Source organism: Lolium perenne, chromosome 3, assembly GCF_019359855.2.
Source record: "Lolium perenne isolate Kyuss_39 chromosome 3, Kyuss_2.0, whole genome shotgun sequence".
Lineage (NCBI taxonomy): Eukaryota > Viridiplantae > Streptophyta > Magnoliopsida > Poales > Poaceae > Lolium > Lolium perenne.
This window is the reverse complement of record NC_067246.2, coordinates 7,551,441-7,575,595: the sequence shown is the minus strand read 5'-3', so window position 1 is coordinate 7,575,595 and position 24,155 is coordinate 7,551,441. Positions and strand designations below refer to the sequence as shown.

General features: G+C 44.6%; 1 long non-coding RNA gene and 1 pseudogene across 3 annotated transcripts; one reads left to right on the top strand and one right to left on the bottom strand.

Annotated features, from left to right (window-relative positions):
- Positions 1-16,531: 16,531 nt before the first annotated feature.
- Positions 16,532-19,606, top strand: LOC127325578 (uncharacterized). Of its 3 annotated transcripts, none has more exons than XR_007867259.2 (5): positions 16,532-17,200; positions 17,304-17,363; positions 18,083-18,104; positions 18,404-19,038; positions 19,156-19,606. It is a non-coding gene; the product is annotated as an uncharacterized lncRNA (long non-coding RNA). The 3 variants fall into 3 exon arrangements; XR_007867258.2 differs by having other exon boundaries at positions 16,727-17,200; positions 18,849-19,038; XR_007867260.2 differs by having other exon boundaries at positions 16,729-17,200; positions 17,326-17,363; positions 18,849-19,038.
- A 1,622-nt stretch (positions 19,607-21,228) lies between these two features.
- LOC127325580 (uncharacterized) lies at positions 21,229-23,766 on the bottom strand (annotated as a pseudogene).
- Between the last annotated feature and the right edge of the window lie 389 nt (positions 23,767-24,155).

The following is a 24,155-nucleotide window of genomic DNA, read 5'->3' as shown; positions in this document are numbered from 1 at the left end:
TTAATTAATTAAGGATGCCATTTGAAATACTAGAAAATTTGGAAGGTCACATCCCGTGAACCAGGAAAAAAATTAATTGTCACTAGAAAATTTGGTACGAATCGGTCGAATTTAATTCGTGCCTAAAATGTAGGAGAATTTACCAAGTGAGCAAAAAACAATCGGGAATTAACTTTGGAGCGAAATTATAGGGGATCCAGGTTGACGGTTATTCTCCTACCCAATCAACTAGCATGTTTGTAGGAAAGTAATACGGAGATTAATTAGGGGTGCAGATATTTGGAGAATTAAACGTCTCTCCTACTTCCTCCTTTCCAATTTAATTGACTCCTTTCCGATTTATCTAGATAAAAAGATTTAAACGTCTCTCCTACTTCTTTTTTTCTAGTGAAATCTCTTTCACGTGACAAATTGAAGGGTTAGCTTGCATAAGGACAACTAAAAAAGGCAAACTCTTGGCAGTTTAAAAAAGACATAGTCATAGTATACTCCACTTAGTGGCAATTTAAGAATAATATGCACTTGCTACTCACTGGAGTCGGTACTCTATCATGAATCTAGCAAATAAATACACATATCTATATATCTTAGACCTACTTAAAAATAGAGATGTATTTGCTTGCACTTGTATTATGCACATAATCTATGCTACACCCTCCATCCTGAAAATGGCTTCTGCTAGATAAGCATCTATTTGGACATGTTTCACTTTGTAGATTTTAGGTGTGCGGCGCTGATAGTGGAGCCAAGCAACCGGTGTCGAAATGCATGGCTCGTCCGAGGAGGGTGGGCTTGGAGGTTGGTCTTCAATCGGTGGTAGTGTGAGGGCGGAAGATGGTTCATTTGATGGGACATGGGAGGCCCCTTCCCGCGCCTTGAAGGAGCATACACGCATCCATCGAGGCTAGTAGTTCTCGGCTGTGGTCTCCTCGTAGTCATTCGTGTGTGGCTATCAAATGACACCGCCATAAGGTACTCCCAATATATCCACATCATTAGGCAACCTTGAGGCGACATCTCTAGTGTGAACGTGCTCGCTTCATCGCCGTCCCCACCCCATCACACCCTCCGCATGACCAAAGTAGGCGATGGAGTAGAAAATTTTGATATCCCATGCTGATTATCATTTTGTTTATTATTTAGTTGAAATGTATTCTTCTAGAAGAAAACTAATTAAATTTCTCTGATTTCAGTTGGCCAGTCTAGGTACAAAGTTGCTTAGTTAGTGGGCCCTAGATGCTTCTATCTATATCACTTACTAAGCTAGCCAGCTTCAAATTTGATGTCTAAGTTAGGCTTGCAGCTACAGAATACAAACGAGCTAGTCAGGCTCCTTCCCAACCTGGTCGAGTTCTACGCACTGTAACACTCAGCAACATGCATGTATTATCTCATCTCCTTAGCTAACATGTGTGATTTAACTAACAAGAAATTCCATCCACCTGAATATAGCTAGGTACTAGCACTTTTATTTTATGCGGAACGAGTGTTGGCTGGGTTGTTGATGCTTCTCTGATGGAAGGTGGGTGGCGTCGACGGTGTCATAGGCAGTGAGCAAGGGACTAGCCATCCGTCGCTGAAGGAGGAGCCTAGTTCTGAATGATACTCCCCCCACGGCCTAACCCTCTCCACCCTCATGCGGTGGTGCGCTGAGCTGCACCGGGGTGCCCGACACCTTTAGTGGTATCGGAGCTTAAGCCTAAATAAGAAATAAATTTTCTAAATAATGTGGGTTTAATTGATCAGGTAATCCACGGACTTCTATGCCTTTTAGGTCAAACGGGTTAGGTTATGGCCAACGGGCATGCATAGTTTGTTGGAATGAGGCATATCGCGCCCATGCGTGTGCCCTGGGGTGGGAATCAACGCTATGTGTGGGGTTTTTCCATCGTGGCCACGAAAAACCCGTTTTCCATTTTCCGAGTGCTGAAACTGTTTTTTTTAAGCAAGTACATGGGGCGCGAACTAGGCTTGTGGTAAACCCGTGCACGACGATAGAAGAACACATACACAATGCGCTTCACACACTCGCCCCACGCGCTAGCTCTCCGGGAAGTCGTAGGATCCTCCACCGACTCCCGCCGATGTCGCTGGTTGAACTATGCATCCACTTTTCCATGCCCTGATTTTCTTGAAAAATCATTTTTAGCTCCGGAACATGTCATTTTATGTGCCCATCTTTTACGGTTTTGCGCGCCTCCCAACAGGAGAACCGGGACGTCCGGTGCATCACATTATGAGCACAACTAATTAAAAAACACATATAAATGTGAGACCTTTGGGAGGTACCAAGTTGCAAGGAAAAAAATTCAAACTTGGAATAAGACAGTCATTCCCGAAAAACATTGAAGAAATGAGTTATCACATAGAGTTCTATGGCTTTTAGGTCAAATGGGTTAGGTTATGGCCAACAGGCATTCATAGTTTGTCGGAACGAGGCCATATCGCGCACATGTGTGTGCCTTGGAATGGGAATCAACACTATGTGTGGGGGTTTTTCCATCGTGGCCACAAAAACCCGTTTTCCATTTTCCAAGTGCCGAAATGTTTTTTTGTGTGAAGCAGGTCATGGGGCGCGAACTAGGGTTGAGGGAAACCCGCGCACAACTATAGAAGAACACATACGCAAGGCGCTCCACACACCCGCCCCACGCGCTAGCTCTTCGAGAAGCCGTAGGATCCTCCACCGTCTCCAGCCGATGTCGCTGGTTGAAATACGCGTCCACTTTTCCATGCCCTGATTTTCTTGAAAAATCATTTTTAGCTTCGAAACGTGTCATTTTATGTGCCCATCTTTTTCGGTTTCGCGATCCTCCGAACAGGAGCACCGCTACGCTCGAAGCGGTGAAATGGGATGTCCGGTGCATCCCTTTCCGAGCACAGCTAATTAAAAGTAGAATCATAAAAATGTGAGACCTTTGCGAGGCGTCATTTTATGTGACGCAGTTGCGAGGGAAAAATTCAAACTTAGAGCACGATAGTTATTCTCGAAAAACATTTACAAAATGAGCTATCAGCTACGGAGTTCTATGGCTTCTAGGTCAAACACGCAAGGTTATGGCTAATGGGCATGCATAGTTTACCGGAACGAGCAATGTCTCACACATGTGTGTACCCTGGGATGGGAATCAACAATGTATGTGGGGGGTTTTCCATCGTGGCCATTAAAAAACCTATTTTCCATTTTGTGAAGAAGGTGGCGCAAACTAGACCCATGCACAATGATATAAGAATGCATACACAACGCGTTTCACACGCCCGCCCCGCGTGCTAGCTCTCTGGGAAGCCGTAGGACCCCCTTCCCCCGCCCTCTCCTGCCGATGCCGCTGGAAACGGGCCAGATTTGAACTACGCGTCCAATTTCCCCGCCCCTGATTTTCTGGAAAAATCATGTTTAGCTCTGGAATGGGTCATTTTATGGGTCCATCTTTTTCGGTTTCGCGCACCTCACGTCCGGTGCATCCCATTCCGAGCACAACTAATTCAAAAAAAAATCAGAAAAGTGTGAGACCTTAACGGGGCGTCATTTTAAGTGACCCGGCTGCGAGGGAAAAAATCAAACTTGGAAAACAACAGTGATAATGGAAAAACATTCATGAAATGAGCTATCACCTATAGAGTTCTGTCTTTTAGGTCAAACGGGCTAGGTTAAGGCCAACGGGCATTCATAGTTTTCCGGAACGAGGCCATATCACACACATGTGTGTGCCCATGGACGGGAATCAATTTTGTGTGCCGGATTTTGATATCGTGGACACATAAAACCCGTTTTCCATTTTTGAAGTGCCGAAATGGTTTTTTTTTGTGAAGCAGGTACATGGACGCGAGAGTTGAGGGAAACCCATGCATAACGATAGCAGAACGCCTACGCAACGCGTTCTACACACCCGCGCCATGCGCTAGCTCTCTGGGAAGGCGTAGGATCTCCCGGCGTCTCCTGCCAATGTCGTTAGAAACGGACCGGATTTGAACTACGGACCCACTTTTCCATGCCCCTGATTTTTTTGGAAAATCAGTTTTTAGATCCGGAACATGTGATTTTGAATGCCCATCCTTTTCGATTTCGCGTGCCTCCCAACAGGTGCACCGACGCGATCGTCGCGGTGAAACAGGACGTCCCGTGCGTCCCATTTTGAGCACAACTAATTGAAAAAAATATCAGAAAAATGTGAGACCTTCACAAGGCGTCATTCTATGTGACCCAGTTGCAAGGTAAAAAATCTAACTTGGAATCAGGAAGTTATTCAAGAAAAACATTCATGAAATGAGCTATCACCTACAGAGTTCTATGGCTTTTAGGTCAAACGGGCTAGGTTATGGCCAACATGCATGGATAGTTTGTCGGAACGAGGCCATATCGCGCACGTGTGTGTGTGCCGTGGGACGGGAACCAACGTTGTGCACGAGGTTTTGCATTGTGGCCAAGGAAAACCCTTTTTCCAATTTTGAGTGCCGAAACGGTTTTTTTGTGAAGCAGGTGCATGGACGCGAACTAGGGTTGAGGGAAACCCATGCCCAATGATAGAAAAACGAATATGCAATGTGTTCCACACACCCACCATGTGCGCTAGCTCTCTGGGAAGACATAGGATCCATCGTCTCGTGCTGATGCCGTTGGAAACGTGCAAGATTTGAACTACGCGCCCACTTTTCCCCACCCCTGATTTTCTAGAAAAATCATGTTTAGCTCTGGAACGGTTCATTTTATGTTCCCATCTTTTCGCGCGCCTCCCAACAGGTTAACCGCCGCGCTCGACGCGGCGAAACGGGGCGTCCGGTGCATCCCATTTTGAGCACAACTAATTTTAAAAAATCATAAAAATGTGAGACCTTCGGGAGGCGTCATTTTATGTTACCCAGATGCGAGGAAAAAAATCAAACTTGGAATACAACAGTAATTCCAGAAAAACAATCATGAAATGAGCTATCACCTACGGAGTTCTATGTCTTTCAGGTCAAACGGGCTAGGTTAAGGCCAACGGGCATTCATAGTTTGCCGGAACGAGGCCATATCACCCCACATGTGTGTACCCATGGATGGGAATCAATGTTGTGTGCCGGATTTTGATATCGTGGCCACAGAAAACCCACTTTCCATTTTCCAAGTGCCGAAACGGGTTTTTTTGTGAAGCAGGTACATGGACGCGAACTAGAGTTGAGGGAAACCCATGCACAACGATAGAAGAACGCCTACGCAACGCGTTCCACACACCCACCCCATGCGCTAGCTCCCTGGGAAGGCGTAGGATCTCCCGGCGTGTCCCGCCAATGTCGTTAGAAACATGCCGGATTTGAACTACGGATCCACTTTTCCATGCCCCGGATTTTCTGGAAAATTAGTTTTTAGATCCGAAACATGTGATTTTAAATGCCCATCCTTTTCGATTTCGCACGCCTCCCAACAGGTGCACCGCCGCGCTCGTCGCGGTGAAACAGGACGTCCCGTGCGTCCCATTTTGAGCACAACTAATTGAAAAAAAATATCGGAAAAATGTGAGACCTTCACAAGGCATCATTCTATGTGACCTAGTTGCAAGGTAAAAAATCTGACTTGGAATCAGGAAGTTATTCAAGAAAAACATTCACGAAGTGAGCTATCACCTACAGAGTTCTATGGCTTTTAGGTCAAACGGGCTAGGTTATGGCCAACATGCATGGATAGTTTGTCAGAACGAGGCCATATCGCGCACGTGTGTGTGCCGTGGGATGGGAATCAACGTTGTGCACGGGGTTTTGCATCATGGCCACGGAAAACCCGTTTTCCATTTTTGAGTGCCGAAATGGTTTTTTTTGTGAAGCAGGTACATGGACGCGAACTAGGGTCACCTGAAATTCATGCACAATGATAGCAGAACGAATATGCAACGCCTTACACACACCCGCCCTGCGCTCTAGCTCTCTGGGAAGACGTGGGATCCACCGTCGTCTCGTGCTGATGTCGTTGGAAACGTGCAAGATTTGAACTACGCGCCCACTTTTCTCCGGGCCTGATTTTCTGGAAAAATCATGTTTAGCTCTAGAACGGGTCATTTTATGTGCCCATCTTTTCTCGCGCCTCCCAACAGGTTAACCGCCGTGCTCAACGCGGCGAAACGGGGCGTCCGGTGCATCCCATTTTGAGCACAACTAATTTTTAAAAATCAAAAAATGTGAGACCTTCGCGAGGCGTCATTTTATGTTACCCAGATGCGGAGAAAAAAATCAAACTTGGAATACAACAGTTATTCTGAAAAAACAATCATGAAATGAGCTATCACCTACAGAGTTCTATGTCTTTTGGGTCAAACGGGTTAGGTTACGGCCAACGGGCATGTATAATTTGTCGGAACGAGGCCATATCGCGCACATGCATGTGCCCTAGGATGAGAATCAACGTTGTGTCCGGGGTTTTGATGTCGTGGCCACGGAAAACCCGTTTTCCATTTTTCGAGTGCTGAAACGTTTTTTTGTGAACCAGGTACACGGGGTGCGAACTAGGTTTGAGGGAAACCCATGCACAATGATAGAAGAATGCCTACGCAACACGTTCCACACATCCGCCGCGCACGTAGGTCTCCGGTAAGTCGTAGGATCCCCTGCTGTCTCCCGCCGATGCAACTAGAAACTTGCCAGATTTGAACTACTCGCCCACTTTTCCATGCCCCTCATTTTCTAGAAAAATAATTTTTAGCTCCAGAACATGTGATTTTAAATGCCCGTCCTCTTCGGCATCGCACGCCTCGCAACAGGTGCACCGCCGTGCTCGACGTGGCGAAATGGGACGTCTCGTGCGTCCCGTTTTGAGCACAACTAGTTGAAACAAAATTAGAAAAATGTGAGACCTTCGCGAGGCGTCATTCTATGTGACCCAGCTGCGAGCAAAAAGATGTAACTTGGAATCAGGAAGTTATTCAAGAAAAACATTCACGAAATGAGCTATCACCTAAAGAATTATATGGCTTTTAGGTCAAACGGGCTAGGTTATGGCCAACATGCATGGATTTTTTGTCGGAAAGAGGCCATATCACGCACGTGTGTGTGCCCTCGGACGGGAATCAACATTGTGCACGGGGTGTTGCATCGTGGCCACGGAAAACCCGTTTTCCATTTTTCGAGTGTCGAAACAATTTTTTTGTGAAGCAGGTACATGGGCACGAACTAGGGTTGAGGAAAACCCATGCACAATGACAGAAGAACGTAAACGCAACGCGTTCCACACACCCGTCCCACGTGCTAGCTCTCCAGGAAGCCGTAGGATCCACCGTCATCTCGTGTTGATGCCGTTGAAAACGGGCAAGATTTGAACTACGCGCCCAATTTTCCCCGCCCCTGATTTACGAGAAAAATCATTTTTAGCTACGGAATGGGTCATTTTATGTGCCCATCTTTTTCGGTTTCGCGCGCCTCCCAACAGGTTAACCGCTACACTCGATGCGGCGAAACAGAATGTCCCGTTTATCCCATTTTGAGCACAACTATTTTAAAAAAATAAGAAAAATGTGAGACCTTCGTGAGGCGTGATTTTATGTTACCCATATGCGAGAAAAAAATCAAACTTGGAATACAACAGTTATTCCCGAAGAACAATCATGAAATGAGCTATCACCTAGAGTTCTATGTCTTTTAGGTCAAACGGGCTAGGTTACGGCCAACGGGCATGTATAATTTGTCAGAACGAGGCCATATCGCGCACATGCATGTGCCCTGGGATGGGAATCAATGTTGTGTCCGGGGTTTTGACGTCGCGGCCACGGAAAACCCGTTTTTCATTGTCCGAGTGCCAAAACGTTTTTGTTTGTGAACTAGGTACACGGTGGTGCAAACTAGGGTTGAGGGAAACCCATGCAAAACGACACAAAAACATCTACGCAACGTGTTCCACACACCCGCCCCGCACACTAGCTCTCCGGGAAGCTGTAGGATCCCCTGCCGTCTCCTGCCGATGCCGCTAGAATGGGCCGGATTTGAACTATGCGCCCACTTTTCCATGCCCCTGATTTTCTGGAAAAATAATTTTTATCTCCGGAACATGTGATTTTAAATGTCGATCCTTTTTCGGTTTAGCGCGCCTCCCAATATGTGCACCGCCACGCTCGACGCGGCGAAACGGGACATCCCGTGCGTCCCATTTTGAGCACAACTAATTGCAAAAAAAAATCAGAAAAATGTGAGACTTTCAGAAGGCGTCATTCTATTTGACCCAGTTGCAAGGTAAAAAAATCTAACTTGGAATCAGGAAGTTATTCAAGAAAAACATTCACGAAACATTCATAGACCGACACAGGTTGATCCAAAGGTAGCACATCCTCCAGCCCAACCCGGCCCAGGAAAGGTGGGGCCATCAGTTGACATGCACGTCGATCACGCCCTTAGTTTAACGAGTGGGTTTGTCCCGGAAATGGGTGGAGGAGGCGGATCACAGACATTCACCGCCGGCGAACTCCGCAACACCCTCTTCAGGAACTGCCCCAACACCGCGGGAGGGGACTCGTCGCGGCGGAACAGGACCTCGCCAAGTTCTTGCCCTCAGGTTCATCAAGACGCAAACTCCCATTGGCCAAGATGACCACAACCTTGATGAGGATCGATGGCGGCACAACATTATCCAGGGAGGTGCCACAATATCTACCGCCAACATTTCCGTCGGAGAACACGCCATGCTTTCCACGTGCACCTACGGCCTGCAATCACCGGCAACAACATCAACCATAGCTGCGCTATTTGCGGAACGAGCTTCCCAGAAACGCGACGCCGGCGTGGGAAAACGGATATCCGACTAGAAAGCCTCCTTGAGCTCCTCGTTTTTCCTCCTTCCACTCCTCACCACAGTGGACCACCCTAGCTCCGAACCGGGAACATCGAGAACCTCTAGTGCGGAATCAAACGGAACCTCGAAAGAACACGAATCGCCGTCCGACGCCCCACCCTCGTTCTCCCTGAGACTGGAGAATCGTGATCCACTAGAGGGGGAGCAGAAGACGCACTCCATCGAGATACATCAAGAGAGACCACCTCGAGCTAGGAGTGAGACGACGACTGCGGCTAGGGCCTCCGGCCATCGATCATCTCCTGATCCCTTCACAATAGTTGCCAACCTTAAAAAATGGGGAGAATTTCAACTTTCCGGCCTATATGCCCAAACTGATTCATTAGTTTAAAGTAGATTTGTTCCCAAACTGATTCATTAGTCCTTGCATACATTTACATATGGGACATAGAGCGAAGAGCACGTACATACGTAGCTAATTAATCACATTCGAATGTACCAACCTGGTAGTTGCAGGCATGCGTTTAATCATATGATCCATCTTGCAGCCGGATGGAAAGATAAAGCCCACACGATGATCTCTCCGTGATTAACTCAACAAGGCAATTAAAGAATATCAGAACCAATTAAGCCTATGCAAGTCAATTGCTCCGGCCCCGCGTCTGCCGTGGCCTCTTTCCTTCCTTCTCCCGAGAACCCAGCGGCAACATGTCCTCAATCCGGCGAGGCGGCGATCCAATGACTACTGCTTCACCTCGCACTCGTTACGCGGATCGGGCTCCCATCCGTCGTCTCTCCGGATTCCCCGTTGTTCCTTCCTTCTCGCAGCTTCCCGCGATGGCGCTCTATAAATCCCCCCATTCCTCAAGTGTTGCCTTATTCCTTCTCCACAGACCTCACGGCCTCCACAGATCTCATGTAGTACTGGTCATACGTTTTCCGGCGATACAGTCCGGCAAAGGCCGGAATACATAGCCGTGCAGGACATGGTGAGGAAAGGCGATGCTGGTGGATAAGACGCAGGCATGCTGCCTAAGAACTTTGTTTTTCTTGATCTAATTCTTGAGTATATCTGCCTTTCCTCGCTGCCGTCGGCCACTTGTTAATCAGTGGTATGTTTGTTGTTCCTTCTTGGTATCTGATCTTCAGTTGTCGGTCTCTTTCTGCATCATCGTTTCAGTGAATTTTTCTAAGTTGGATCTTGAGGTTCAGCTAGCTAGGTAGATAGGAGATGATAGAGATATTCTGAATGGATCGAGCTTCATAAGGCCGGCATCAATATATAGGTCTAGGAACAAGTGGAGAATTGCGTATGTTTTAAGAATAGATTTTATTTGGTTTACTAGTAGTACAAGTTTTGATCTCTGTAATAAAATTCTAGGAACATATTCACTCCCCAAATTCTGTGGCACAAACGTTGCAGCATGCCAAACCATTGTATTGGCCGGGCACTTCTGGTTTGTGATTCGGATTTTATTCTGTATACACGTACGGTTACAGCTTGCGTCTCCTAAACATCTCTGAACCTGGTTGTCTTCTTCAGAAAAAACCCGCGTTGTTGGGCCAAGGTCCACTCATTCTCCGCTACTTGTCGCAGAACACCACCCTCCGCCGCCGCTCCTCACCTCGCCGGCGTACCCTCCACAGCCACCTCGTCTCTCCCCAACTCCAATACTTCAGCCCCTCCTCCGAAACCTCCTCCCATCTGCCCCTGTTCCTCCCCCACTCGCCTCACCCGCATCAGGTCGATCTGCCCAAGACTCGCTGAGGGGAGGCGCGGCGCCGTCCAGGAGCCATGGCATCACGCCATGCTTGCTAGTTGGGCGCCGCCGAATTCGCCTGGCCGCGTCACTCGTATGGCCGAGGCTGTTTTGTCCGTCTATCTTCACGGTGCCGACCACGAGGACGCACCGGCGGCTGTGACGTGAGCCATGGAGGTCCTTCCTCCATGGCAGCTGCGAGGATGGAGTTTTCCTGAGCCAACGGAGTTTCCCGGCCATAGAGAACGGTCTTCTCATGTAGATGCAGTTGCAGTTGACGGCCAGCACAGTATTACTCTGAACCTGACCAAGTATTCTATGGACGCACTACTAGGTTTATGTGAGCTAGATGCGCAGGTGATGTTTTTGATTGGTGGCTAATGACTAGATTGTGGCATTCTTTTTTTTTTTCTCTGTCAACACTGCTATCGTACCTAATTGGCTCACACATATGCATATCTAAATTAAATTGTCTTTTGACTTAATCATGTGCCTTTCAGGCCTACTTGTATAGCTGTAATGAGCATGTTTGTATGAACTATGGCACACCCCTGTAATGTCATTGGCTTGCTTGGTACTACTTGTTACTCAAATGTTCTGATAATAAACTGCAAATAGGATATACAGTAGTGTTTTTTCCCTTTCTTAAGAAAACATGAATAAACAAAATGTGATCTTTGCTGGAACCTTATTAAATTTTAGTGCTGTTACATAGCTCACGTGTCAAATAACCTTGTAAGCATGTTGTTTACTTATAGTTGATTCTAAATAAGAATGTAAAGAGTCATTTGTTAGAGGTTCATCTCGCAGATCTTGAAGACAACCCTGTTTCATTTTCAGCGAGATCCATAGCCTTTTATAGTTGCCGTGGTATTATCCATATTTTAAACATCCTAGATGTATCACAACGCACTGTATGGCCTGCATGATAAGAGTTCACATCATCTCCTAGTTGTGCATAGAATAAATATCTTCATTATCCTTGTTCTGAACCTGTGATCCTGTTACTAATTGATGTCTGTCTTGATGGTATTATAGGCAAGTTGACTGACTCTGGTTTCTCATTATCATCATCTGGTGTACCAGGGCTCCGATGGGCCTACAGAACACCTCCGGTCTGCGCTGCCGCCGCCAACATCAGAACCCGTGACGGCGCGGTTGCCTTTCTTGCCGGTGCGCGCGCGCATCGGTTGGTTCGTGCGCCGCGCTCCGTCGCGCTCGCCAGACCGCGTCGCGCGCGTTGCCGATGCAGTTGGGAGTGCGCTGCACGTCGGCCACCAGGACAGGACTGCGGCGGCGCGAGCCATTGAGGGATGCTCATGCCGCTGTCCTCTAGGAGGGGACGGGATCTTGTCCTCGGCATCACCGACGCAGCTCCCCACTCTGCATGGACTGCTGCGCGACTTTCTCGTGGCCTGCGTCGCTGGCCATGTAAGGCCACCGTTTGTTCGCAGGTGAGAACAGTTCTCGCTCTGCTGTGCTTTTCCTTACTGTGTTGATGCAAGTGGAGGTGCTCTGTGTGCTGATCGAGAGAGGAAAGAAGCTAGTATTGTGGTGTCCGGGAAACTGACAGATTTATGAATTCTCCTTTGAGTTATCTACTAGTACTAGCCTCCACAAATTTGGTGATTGATCAACACTAAAATCTCTCAAGTAATAGGCTACAATATACAATCATCGAACGCTTCTCCAATAATCCAAGAGCAAAACATGCCCATAACTTGCTTCTTACCAGACTGATGAGGCGTAATAATTGAGTGTAAATAAATAAGCAAACAGCTGACTGAATTATCGCGCTAAAGTCCAGACAAATAGGAGCCTTCTAATCTGTACTCCTGATTCAGTCACTTGTATATAGTGAGGTGATTTGAGGATTTCTTGTACCAATTGAAAATCCAAATTAGGCCAACAACTAACTAATGTTGCTCTGTTCCACATTTTTTATGCAGTCACCGGGAGATGCCTGAAATTCATGTGTCGCAACAACACATCTCGTTTTCAGTTTGTAGTTTGTGCATCTCGATCATCATTTTTGTACAACAATGCAGGAATTTGACTGTCCAGTTCTGAGCTGATTATGGTGTGAGATTAAATGTTTCTTGTTGTAGTCAGTCGTTGGGTCCTGCGGGTAGCCCCAAACCAAGTAAAGAGATATAATCCTTTAGTTAAATAATTTTGCAGGAAGAGAACAATTTTGAGAAAGAAATAAAAAAATACTATTTCATCTTGACATGCAACTGTACTATAAATCATGAAACATTATTCTTCTTATTCGGGGAATATTCTGTCATAATGCTAGTGTTTTCATAATAAATTGGTGTTTCTCCAAGGTACATCTTATAAAAAAGAATCATAAGAAATCATAAAGTTAATAGAAAATACATCTTTTTATAAATATATGCTACTTCCAAAGTTTCCTGCTGTTACTTACTGGACGAAGTAGTTGAAAACAATTCTGCATCTGTTGTCTTGTAGCTTTGATTGTAAGAAATTTGGATTAGTCTTAAGCTTATCACCAGTTAAGGTGGCCAAAATAGTCAAAGTATAAAACCCTATATATGATGTTATTTATGTTGTGTTTTTTTACTAAGCCAGAGAACTGAATATTGTCCTACTATAGAGTCCTTCACCTTAAGACCACATGCAGAGGTGTAGAAAGCTCCATCTATACTTATTTTTACATGAATGCACATTGCAATTTGGGTTTCGTGGCTATGATGTGGGTGGTACTTATGCATGATTCGTGAGGAATATTTAAGGGTACTATCTTTCACTACCTTTCAGAAGGGGGGATTTAGATTTTCAACTTTTAGTATCCATTACTGTATAATGTATATATTGTTATTATGCAAGATAATAAATGACAGTGGTAACATTTGCAGACCATTAAGAATTTTTTTGTCTGAACAATTAACTTAGTAACAGAAACTGGATTGTTAGCCCAAATTCGTAGGTGCAAAATGATAGTTATATAGATAGAAACATGAGATATCTGCTATTGGATCTCTCTAATGTTGATCCCAATGGTTTGAAGAAATACAACAACTTCTAGATAGATGAGTGGCGAACTTGCGTAGGTAGCTGATTTAGATGTCAAGTCGAGTTCTAATTCTTTATGGACCAGTACTGAAACTGTCCATGTTGCTGATGGCTCCAGTATACCTATGAACGAGCAGATAGAGGCATATGTATGCAGCCTCTAGCTTTCCCAAGTCCAACTCTTCGGCATTATTGATCCAGGCTATGGTATTTTTTTAATCCACTTATTATATGTCCAACAATTCCTTTTGCCATTGTTTCCATTGGCGTACAAAGGGGAAGTTGCATGAAGTAACCTGCTAGCCTTGTTGGTGCCATTTGGCATCAACAAATGGATTGCGAGATTTTGCATGTGTGCTTGAACTAGGGTCCTCGTGTAGGCACTGGTGAATCCCATATGTGTGTCGTTAGTTATAATCTATGATTGGTACTCCTAAAATCTGGGATAGTCAACCAAATATTATTTACCATAATACTGCACGGTGTACATGTAGTCGTGTTGATTGTTCCTTGCATCTAGAGATTTGTTGCCGATATTGTGCTTTAAAGAATTATGTACTATCTTGATGAAAGCTTTTTGATCACTATAAACGTTAAATCACTGAAATTGATGTTTCTCCCATGTATAGGTATGCAGAATCCTTTGTGTATAGTGCATTGTATCAGGTACTCCATAGAACTAGCATAGGGTAAAAAGTCACTATGTGTACTGAAGAAATTAATTTTCTGTATCGGCCGTTCATTTGTGTTTCCTCCTGCAAATAGGACTAGCATCATAGCTATGAAATTCAGTTCAGTTTTCAAGCATGGACATGTTTTTGGTCTTGTACAGTTTTTCGAGAAATATAAGGGAGGAAAATAGAGAGGCGGGTGGCTGGAGCTCGTCTTTCTTTGTTTCAACCTGTGCGGCCATGAACCTGGTTGAGATCTCCTCCCTGTTGTGACTTCAGGTCATCATCACTTGTTGCTCTTAGTGAGATTCCTCCGTCCATGCTCTTACCGTGTCTTCCTTCTGCATGTGTGCTTCCTGGTGATTGAAAATTTCTCATTTATACTCTATACGATATTGATTTGTCTCTGGATTGGTAGTTAGATGATGCTCCAGCCCTCGATCCGATCTGTAGTCTCTCTGTTGCAGGCTGCCCCTAGCTATCTATATTATATAGTTCTGCTGAAAGAAATGTAATTTAGTAGTTAAGTCGTTAATATATTTGTACAGTATGGACATACAAATACAAACTTATCATCCACGATGTTGTTGTACTAACTTTGATGATGCTACGTGATACTCCCCCTATCAAGTACTTAGGATAGCTTTTCCTTGGTCAAGATGTGTGGGGTACTATTTAGCTATTTCTGATTAATAATATGTGTCCATGTATATCAGTAAAGCGGATATTACTTTTTTTCCTTTTGAGTCAGATTACTCAAACTGTGTTATTTTTAGTTTTTACATACACAACTTAGTGATTCATGCACTTTAGAATGATTTGCTGCTATAATCAAGTATATATTGGGGATATTTTTGAACTTTGATTATACAGGGAGTTATATCAATGAGCACCTAGTTGCAAAAGTCAGTACGTTAGGTAGAAGTAGAGTATGGTTATTTGTAATAATTGTTGCTGGCATGTTCGTATCTGTTTTAATTTTCTAATATTGTTCCAAATTTTCTTGCGTTACAGTCTGAAATGTTACAAGCCAACCTTTTCTTCAGAACAAGGCATGTTTTTTTCTCTATTTTCAACTGGTTTATGAGGGTAGGTGGTTGATACATTATTTCGTAGCATAAACACTGATATGAGAAAACAACAAAATAGTCACAACGAGTCTCCATGTCAGGTCCAAATACAAACTTGCTTTGGTAATTCACACATGATGCCCACGAACATGCCAGATCCATGTTTAGTTGTTCTTCATTCTCAATCAAGTTGATTCATTCATGACTAGCTCTTTCTTTCTACTTGTTACCAAAACACGGTGTTCTGCGACTCTCTGCAGGGCTGGACCTTTGCGTTTCATTTTGTTGAAAAGATAGAAGTTTTTGTTGCATGCGTACTAGCAGGTGTGTTCTGACGCGCCTAGAACAACCATTCGACGACGAATGCTTCCTGTGATGGTGGGGCGCATGTCATCCGGAGCCAAGACAATATTGAATATTTCCTACCAGATTACCTTGGTGAAAGGGCAAGACGGGGTTTGGTGCTGCATCTTTCCAGGTGCTTGTCCACCGAGTAGGCACACTGGATGGTGTTGGAGCCCGCCGCGAGCGAGATGATCCACCATCTTGGTTAGCTAGCCAGTGGAAAAATTTCACACGTGGCAGTGCCCAGCTTCTCGAGATGAGCTTCCAACCTCTGCTCGAGCTGGAGCCTTTGAAGGTCACTAGGTAGTAGGATTTAGCGGTGTACTTACCGTCAGTAGTCCACTTCCATATAAACTTGTCTGTCTCCAGGTTGAGAATTGTGTGTTGGACTTACTGCCAAAGCATCAAGTATTGAACTATTTCTTCGATGCCAAGAATCATGTGTATGTCATGAGCCCAGCCATTCGCGCGCAGGCCACCAGTTATCGTCCTCACTTTTCGCCTTTTTTTTTGGGTTGCAGGCATGGAGCTGAGGCGCAATCTCACTGATGGAGCGTGCGCCGATCCAGTGGTCTTCCCAAAACAACGCGGTCTGGACATTACCCACTGTCATCAAAGTGGAAGGGATGAAGAGGGCATGTTCCTCTACCGAGAATTGGAGTTCAAGGATGCTCCAGGCTCGGTCGGTTCATGCCGCTGCGGCTGTACAAGAGCCAACGAAGGCGGAAGGCAGGGCCGGCCTCTCTCTTCCTAAGGCTGCTCTGCCTGTCTTAATCTAGGTTTCTCTGCCATATGGAGGTAGACCCTTCATTACTGGACTTGTTTCAAGTGTTTTTCTGTGTGCTATATTGTAATAAGATATCATGGAATCAAACTACTACTCAGTTATTAGTTATTACTCTATACCTTAGAATTTCTGGCCTTCTTACAATGTTTTTCAAGTGTGAGGTTCCTCGAAATAGCACCACACTCCAAAGCATTACTTTTATTTAGTCAACTTCACTCTTGAGTACTCTACACATTGAGGTGTTTTTTTATTGTTAAATCTATTTGTCTGCTTGATATGCTCACTGCTTGGAACCTTGCGAAGGTTTCAGAACTCAATTTTAATTGATTGCCATTAGGTTTAGGTGATATATAATATATATGGGTTGCAATGCATGATTCAGAAGGATCCTATAGCACATCATGTGTTGTATGTGACCGTCGTAGGAATGTTTTCATATAAAGTTTGGCTAAATCAAGTTAATTTGCTTTTACTTTAACCTCCCAATGTTACTTTATTGCTCTGATTCTATTCCGCTGTCCTGCAGGTAATTGGCGAGTCGAGCCTTCTTAGGCCAGTGGTGGCTGGACGTGATGCCGGAGCTGTCCCATTTCGTGGCGCTCGCATAGGGAAAGAGGAGGCGGCCTTTATGTAGTGGCAGTGGAGAAGCAGAGGTGGCCACGAGGGAGCCTTGGCTGCGGGAAAGTATAAAACTTGTTTTGGATATGGAAATGGATAGTGCTTCTCTGATCTTACCGAAGCTCCAATGTTCTGCTAAAAAGGAGGGATGTTACGCTAGCAAAGTATCCATCTTTTGGTTATCTTGGACTTTTGACTGAATTTACGGAGTTCATTCGTTATGATTCTGCATAAATTAGTTTCCTTTGACTTTTGTTACTAACATAGAACATATGCTGCATTATGTAAGGAATCTGTGGGGAGAAGCTGCTAACACATTTAGAGAAGGTATGAAGCTTCTAGATACTCTGAAAACAAGACCGCTAGTCTGTAATAACAGAGTATGATGAACTAGTCTAGGTGTTACTTGACCACTTCCATAAAGGATTCCTGGATTTTCTTACTGTATTGTGTTGGAGCATACTGATGCACTGAAAGGTTGTGTAGTGTTGCCTAGTTTTAGGGTTGCATACCCAAAGATCTCGAGATAGTTCAACTAAAAAGTAAATTAAATATCTTGATGGTACAATAGAACATTGGTAGTAATTATTGATGACTACTTCAGTGGGCACTTAAAGAAATATCGAGTATCAGGTATTTCTATATTTTTAAAGCTTGCATATACCAGTGCTCTGAAACTCCAAGTTCGATACCAGTGGCATCCTTACACTACAGTTTCGAGCGGGAGTGTATTATTTTTTTGCGGTGCTCATATCATTTCTTTGGCTTATTCAGATAGGTGTTTTATAGATGTTTTACCTACATTAGATGGCCTACTTTTTGATCTTTTGTTAGGGACTACAAATCTCGGGCATGTGCCTAGCTTTTCCATGATTGTGTTATCTATTTTTGTTGCGCATAGTATGCATGGGCTTATTGTACTATTAGTCTTGGTTGTTCTCTTCACAGTTTATTCTAAGATGGTTGCGCTTCTCCTTATCCATGTATCATACATGCTACATGTGCATAATTCATTGATTTTGATAATTGATATTTTTGCTTTATAGGATGTTGTCCAGCTGCTCTTAGGTATACTCTATTCTGCCTCGTGTTATGTTATTTTCTTCTCTTACATGATTATTTTGCAGATATTGAGTTGTCTGATTTCTCCATGCTATGTCTTTTGGTCTTTCCTTGCTTATTTTTTTATATATAATACATGCATGTTTTTAACGAGAAAGCTATATAAGAGTGTGGAGGGTTACCTTTGTAATTAGACTGATAAGCTTTATTCGCTATGATGGCATATAAGATAAATAACCTTTTGCACACATGCTAATGTAGCTCTTTACCCTGCTGCCACTGAAGCCTGTATTAGTGTATTTCAGAAGTTAGTAGAGAGTACACTGCAACTTAGGTGATGTTGGGTCCATAACATTCCGCTCTTATCTCGAAGACCACAAGGTTCATGCTGCCAAGCTTCATGAACTAACCAACCGCACCAACAGTTTGAACTGATGGAAAGAGCTAGTGCAATCCACTCATACATTTCAACACATGCAATGGGTTGTACCTCCTTACAAGTGACCGCCAACACCTAACTTTGCACGACCGTCTTGTAGTTCCCACGATGTTAGCTAGGCAAGTTTGGACAGTTTAAATGAAGTTGTTTTCTTGGAATAGTTTAAGCTTCCCACAAGCATTTGTGTTCTTTTGATTGATAAAACAGAAGAACATGTATACATTTTCCTGTGGATCGGAGTATCTTTGTTGTTGCGGTCAAGTCCTTTTTCATTTATTTAGAAACTGATATACTTGCTCTTGTACGTGTAGGTATGCATGACTAGCAAAATCAGAAGATAACTGAAGAATAATGGATGGTTTTGGGCTGCATGTCATCGTGAAGCCATAACCAGAAATAACAATCAGAAGGTCATGACTAGAGGAGAGGGCAATTTGGAGGAGAACATCCATGAGCCAAAGGTGGCCAGTCTTGCACGATATGCTTGCACATCACATCTAGGTAGAACTTGAGCAGCCGTAACCGCTTGTCAGCTTTATGTGTCGTTCGGCTGCCGTACCTATTTTACTCTTAGCAAATGTAAGAATTGGTGAGCATTTCATGTCCGTTGTGCTGCAGGTAATTGGCGAGCTGAGCCTTCTTTCACCACTGGTAGCTGGACGTGATGCCGGAGCTATCAGATGTCATGACGCTCCAGAAGGGGAGAAGTGGAGTCGGCCTTTATGCATCGACAATGGAGGAGCAGAGGTGGCTAGGAGGAAGCCTTGGCTGCGGAAAGTATAATGCTTATTTTGGACCTGAGATTGGATAGTGACTCTCTGATCTGGGCATGTTGCCTGTGTTAAGTAGCTAATATATATATTGGCATAATCTAGCTTGGCTAGTGCTTGGGTTAGTTTGGTTCCTGCGGCTGCTAGCAAGTCCGTATCATTGCAATGCAACTTTTTCAGTTTTGCTCTGGTCTAATACTATGCATTCTCCTTTTAATGATTTTGCCATAACAAACTGTGTATCTACCGATTATGATATAATCTCTCTGTGGATATGTCTTTTTGATGTGTGGCCTATACCGGCATGGGTGTTTTGAGAATTTCCTCCACCGTTGATGTATGTGCACAAAAGCTTGTGTGGTTGACAACCTGGTTCTTTTGTATGTGATGCTAGCTGTTGCCGAGTTGTGAAAAGACTATCAGATATTGCCTCATCCTAATCACCAGATATATGGTAGCTGTTGCCGAGTTACTGGACATGGTTAGGAAACTAATCACCAAAATTTTAGAAAAGAAAACGGAATAGGTGCGTGAAACGTATTAAGGAAAAAATCACGGTTTCTTAAAATGAAGGAGAGCAAGGAAGGCAAGTCCCTACCCACGCCAACGGCGAAACAGAAATCCCGTTTATCTTGCCTTACTGCGCGTGACATAAATTGCTTCGGAGTTAATGCTTTTCCAAACAAACCACACCCAGATACCAGAGAAAATCAGGCATCCGGAAGACTATCCACAATTTCTGGGAATAAGATTAATTGCCCCACCGAATTAGCTAGGAGGTTCCTTATTTTACATGCCATGTCACCAATCCGTGGCCACACACGATCTGGACGGTCCATCATCAAGTAAAGGCATCTCCTTGTCTCCTTGATGGCGATGGATGGATGGATTGGAATAAAAACTATCAGCAAGAAATGGCGGGAGACGAAAAGCGGCAGCGAAAAAGTGGCGCCACAGTTTCGAAATTTGAACCAAAGCATCTTACCTTGGCTTCCTCTATAAATATAGGATGTGGTGGAACCAACGCGTGCGTCGTGTGTGACGACTTAGACTTTGACTCTTTACTCGTCGAGACGAGGAGAGGCTACTCTCATGGTTGATTTGCTTTCTTCTCGCGTAACAAATCATGGTCCATGAGGCACAATCGTAGGCAACCATTTGTGGTGGTTGTCATCGTCGGATGGATCTTAAGCCATTATTCACCCCGGAGGTATGCACGCGCCTTTTGTTTCCCCGATCTGTAAATTTCTTTGGTTGGTTACTTGGTTTGATTGCCTTGTTCGATGGATCTGTGGAGTTTGTTTGTACTTGCGATGCGTGCTTTGATGGTCGTTTTTGATTTGGTTTCCGCACAGGATGAGGTGTTGGAGCGGGAGAGAAGAAAAGAAAGAAGAATAGATGGATGGATGCCGGCGTCCAGCCACCGAGCGAACCTGACGCGGTGCGTTTTCTAAAGAGTTTTTTCTTCTTCTGCTTCTAGATACAGTGGAGCGTGATTGCTTTTTGGGTACCAATCGATTAATTAGCTGTTGCGCGCGTGTCAGAAGAATTAGTTTTGACCGCCGCCCGACTGCTCCATGCGAGCCACAAACCAATCCATCGGGCAGAATACATACGCTTGATCGTTTCCATTGCTGTACGAATACTGAAACAAGTAACATCGTTTCCATCTTGGTACGATATGATGCTCCCTGCGTGACAAAGATTTCTAGCGCTCCACTAATTAATCAGGTTTGCACGGCCAGGATGCCATGCAAACACGCCTGGTGCATGTGCGTACACGTGTTTTGACCTGCTGAACTGCACTGCTAAATTGTTGATTGCTCCTCACTCGGCTGTGGATCCCCTCTAATGGCGTCCACCGGTCGAACTCCCCGGACGCCCTCGCCGGCGTTCCTCTTCATCTGCTTCCTTCGCCGCCTCAGTTATATGCCGCCCCCGGATATAACACCCTTAGTTTCAGCGGAACATTAAGAGAAGAAAGTTTCTTCATCCTGTTGAACATTAATGAGATGTATTCTGCACTGCTCCAAGGGATGCTAAAATTTTCATCTGGGCCAACTCTTGCACGGACAAACCAGTTGCCATTGTTCTTGCCACAGCCACAAGAGATCCATAAAGACATATCACGAATCACATCATGAAGTTTGACACGATAATTCGATTCTCCAACGCCCTCTAACAGACATGCACCTATGCTCATCAGACTATAAGCTTTTGTGTAGGGACTTTGTATGCCCCCCACATCCACTAGAGCTAAGCCAATCCAGCATTGAGCGAGCTCTTGCCTGTGAATTTCATAATCCTCTGGCCACAGTGCACAAGTCAAGAAACAGTTCTTCAGCCTCTCGCTTTTCAAGTTATCATAGCTAAACATGATTTTTCTGAAAACTTCTTCCTCCATCTTCAGTGGATCTTCATTTGTGTCAATGCAGCATGACTTTTTCATATGTTGGATGGCAGAATCCCATTGATCCGGATGAAATTTTCCATACATTGCCCTTCCCATAGTTACCAAAGCTAAAGGCAAGCCCTTCATTTCAGTCACAAGTATTCTTGCACGATCTTCAATACGAGGAGAAAAAATAGTTTGGTCTCCGACCTTCTCTCTGAATAGCTCCCATGCCTCATTCTCCTGCAGATGTGGAACTTTAATCTATTTTTTCACCTCCATCCCACCACAAACGCATGTAAATCTTGTTGTGAGCTCAACTTTTCTCTTGAGTTTGTTCAAAGTTTCAATTCCAAGGGGAAGTGGTATGCCAACAGCTTCCAGATCAATTCTTTACCAAAGGTCATCCAACAGTAACAGAAAGCTTTTATTCTCCAGGAAGCCACGAATCATGCCACTTTGGGTTTCCACATTACCACCCCCTTCCAGTTTTAGCTCAGCTAAAATTCGTGTTTGGACCTTTAACACTGAACATTCCTTGGAGGCTGTCACCCATATAACAGTCATCCTTCCTCTGAAAAAGTCCAGGATTTTTTTCAGAAGATGTATTTTTCCCACTCCACCTGGACCCCATATTCCAATTACTCCCAACGTGGGATCATCCTCAATGAGACGGAGAGTGTCTTCTATCTTCAAGGCATAAAAAAGAGACATAGGTTAGTGATCATAAAACATGTTTATGACCAGCTATAGATTCGTAGAAAATTTGAGCTTTGGCACAAATTAACACTTACCGAACGTAACCTGGAAAATTTTCTTGCTGCATCATCTATAGCAACTTTCCAGGAACTTACATCCGTTGTTCCACGCATTGACTTCCCATAACGTACCAGTTCCGATGGCAGGCCATTTATTGTCCGTACCAGATCAGTAGCATGTGGCCCGATGTTGGGATCAGAATAAAGATCCCCTTGGTAATTTATTGACTGTCTAAATGGCTCGCGTGCTTCCTCCTCTTGCAAAATAGGCAGTTCAATATCTTTGTTCACACCCATCAGATTACCAACGGATCTGTATCCTGATAGTGACATGATTACCACTTTCCTCTTCTTCTCTCCAACGAATCCAAGAGGATATGGAATGCCAACCGCTCCAAGGTCCAGATTCCGACGGAGGTCATCCACAATCAACAGGAAATTTTTGCCCTCAAGCTGTTCACGTATCCTGGTGGCTTGGGTTGCCTCATTGCCATCCTGCTTCATACCGAGCCTGCTTATGATTTCAGATTGAATATTTGTTACGGAGCAATCAATTGGGCTTCGAACAAAGATAACAAAATCGAAGAGACTTTGTTCAAGAAATGAATTGTTGATCTTCTTGAGGAGATTCGTGTTATCATCTTTGTCTGGACCCCACATTCCAACTATCCCCTCATTGGGATCATTGCTCACGATGAACTGGAGAGCAGACCGGAGAATAACCCATCTGCTTAGCGGTATTGGAGCAGGATCTACCTGCATACTCTTGACAGGACGTGGATCTGGCGAGCGTGTGATATTATTATCGCCTGGTGGATTGCTGGTGATCGATTTCACCTGTTTCTGCTGCTCATCCGCTCGCTTACTGATCTTATAGTTTTCCAAGAAATTTGGGGAGCAGCATCCCCAACATCGGTACCTCTGTTCGTACAGCAGACGGTTTTCCTCTTCTTCAGATATGGCACTATTCGCCGATTCCAGCCATAATCTTGCCTGTTCTGTTGGCACGGCTTCCAACCTATGCTCGTCATCTCGAATCCTCTGTTGGACGCCTGCCACATTTTCTTTCAAAGCCACAGCTTCTCTCTTGTGGTCCATCACGTTTGTGCCAGCAGTGAAGCAATACAATGCATGTTTTGCAAAGAGATTATAGAATGGACCTATAACTGTGTTGATAGCAGATCCGAACCAACCACCACAAGCCGCCATTGTTGGCACTTCACTTAATAGTAAGAGGCACTCCAAGTCAAGTGATACGGTTGGGAGATGGTGTAGTTGGATCTGGGGCCAGCCGAGCCCTTTGCTTCGTGGTGGCTCTCCTCGGTCACATGCACCCTGCCAAGGTAAAAGCCGTCACTTTTAAACAGTACACTCTGGTTTGGCATACGAGAAGTTGTAATTTGGAGAACACTAGAGCAGAGCTAGTTCGGAATACACTACAACAGAGCTACTTGATTGTGACGGGAAAGTAGGGTACAGCAGAGCGAAATCTTGTACTGTGATAGCGGTATAAGAGACTAGCACTATGCATTCAGTGAGAAACAAAATTCAGCGAGACATCAGCATATATTTTTTTTGAAACGGAGACATCAGCATATTCAGTTAAACTTAATAAGGGCACATCCTGCACTCTACAAGGTCGGTGTGTCTCCTCAGCCCCAAGCACGTAGCAATGCATGGAAGGAACAGCATAACAAA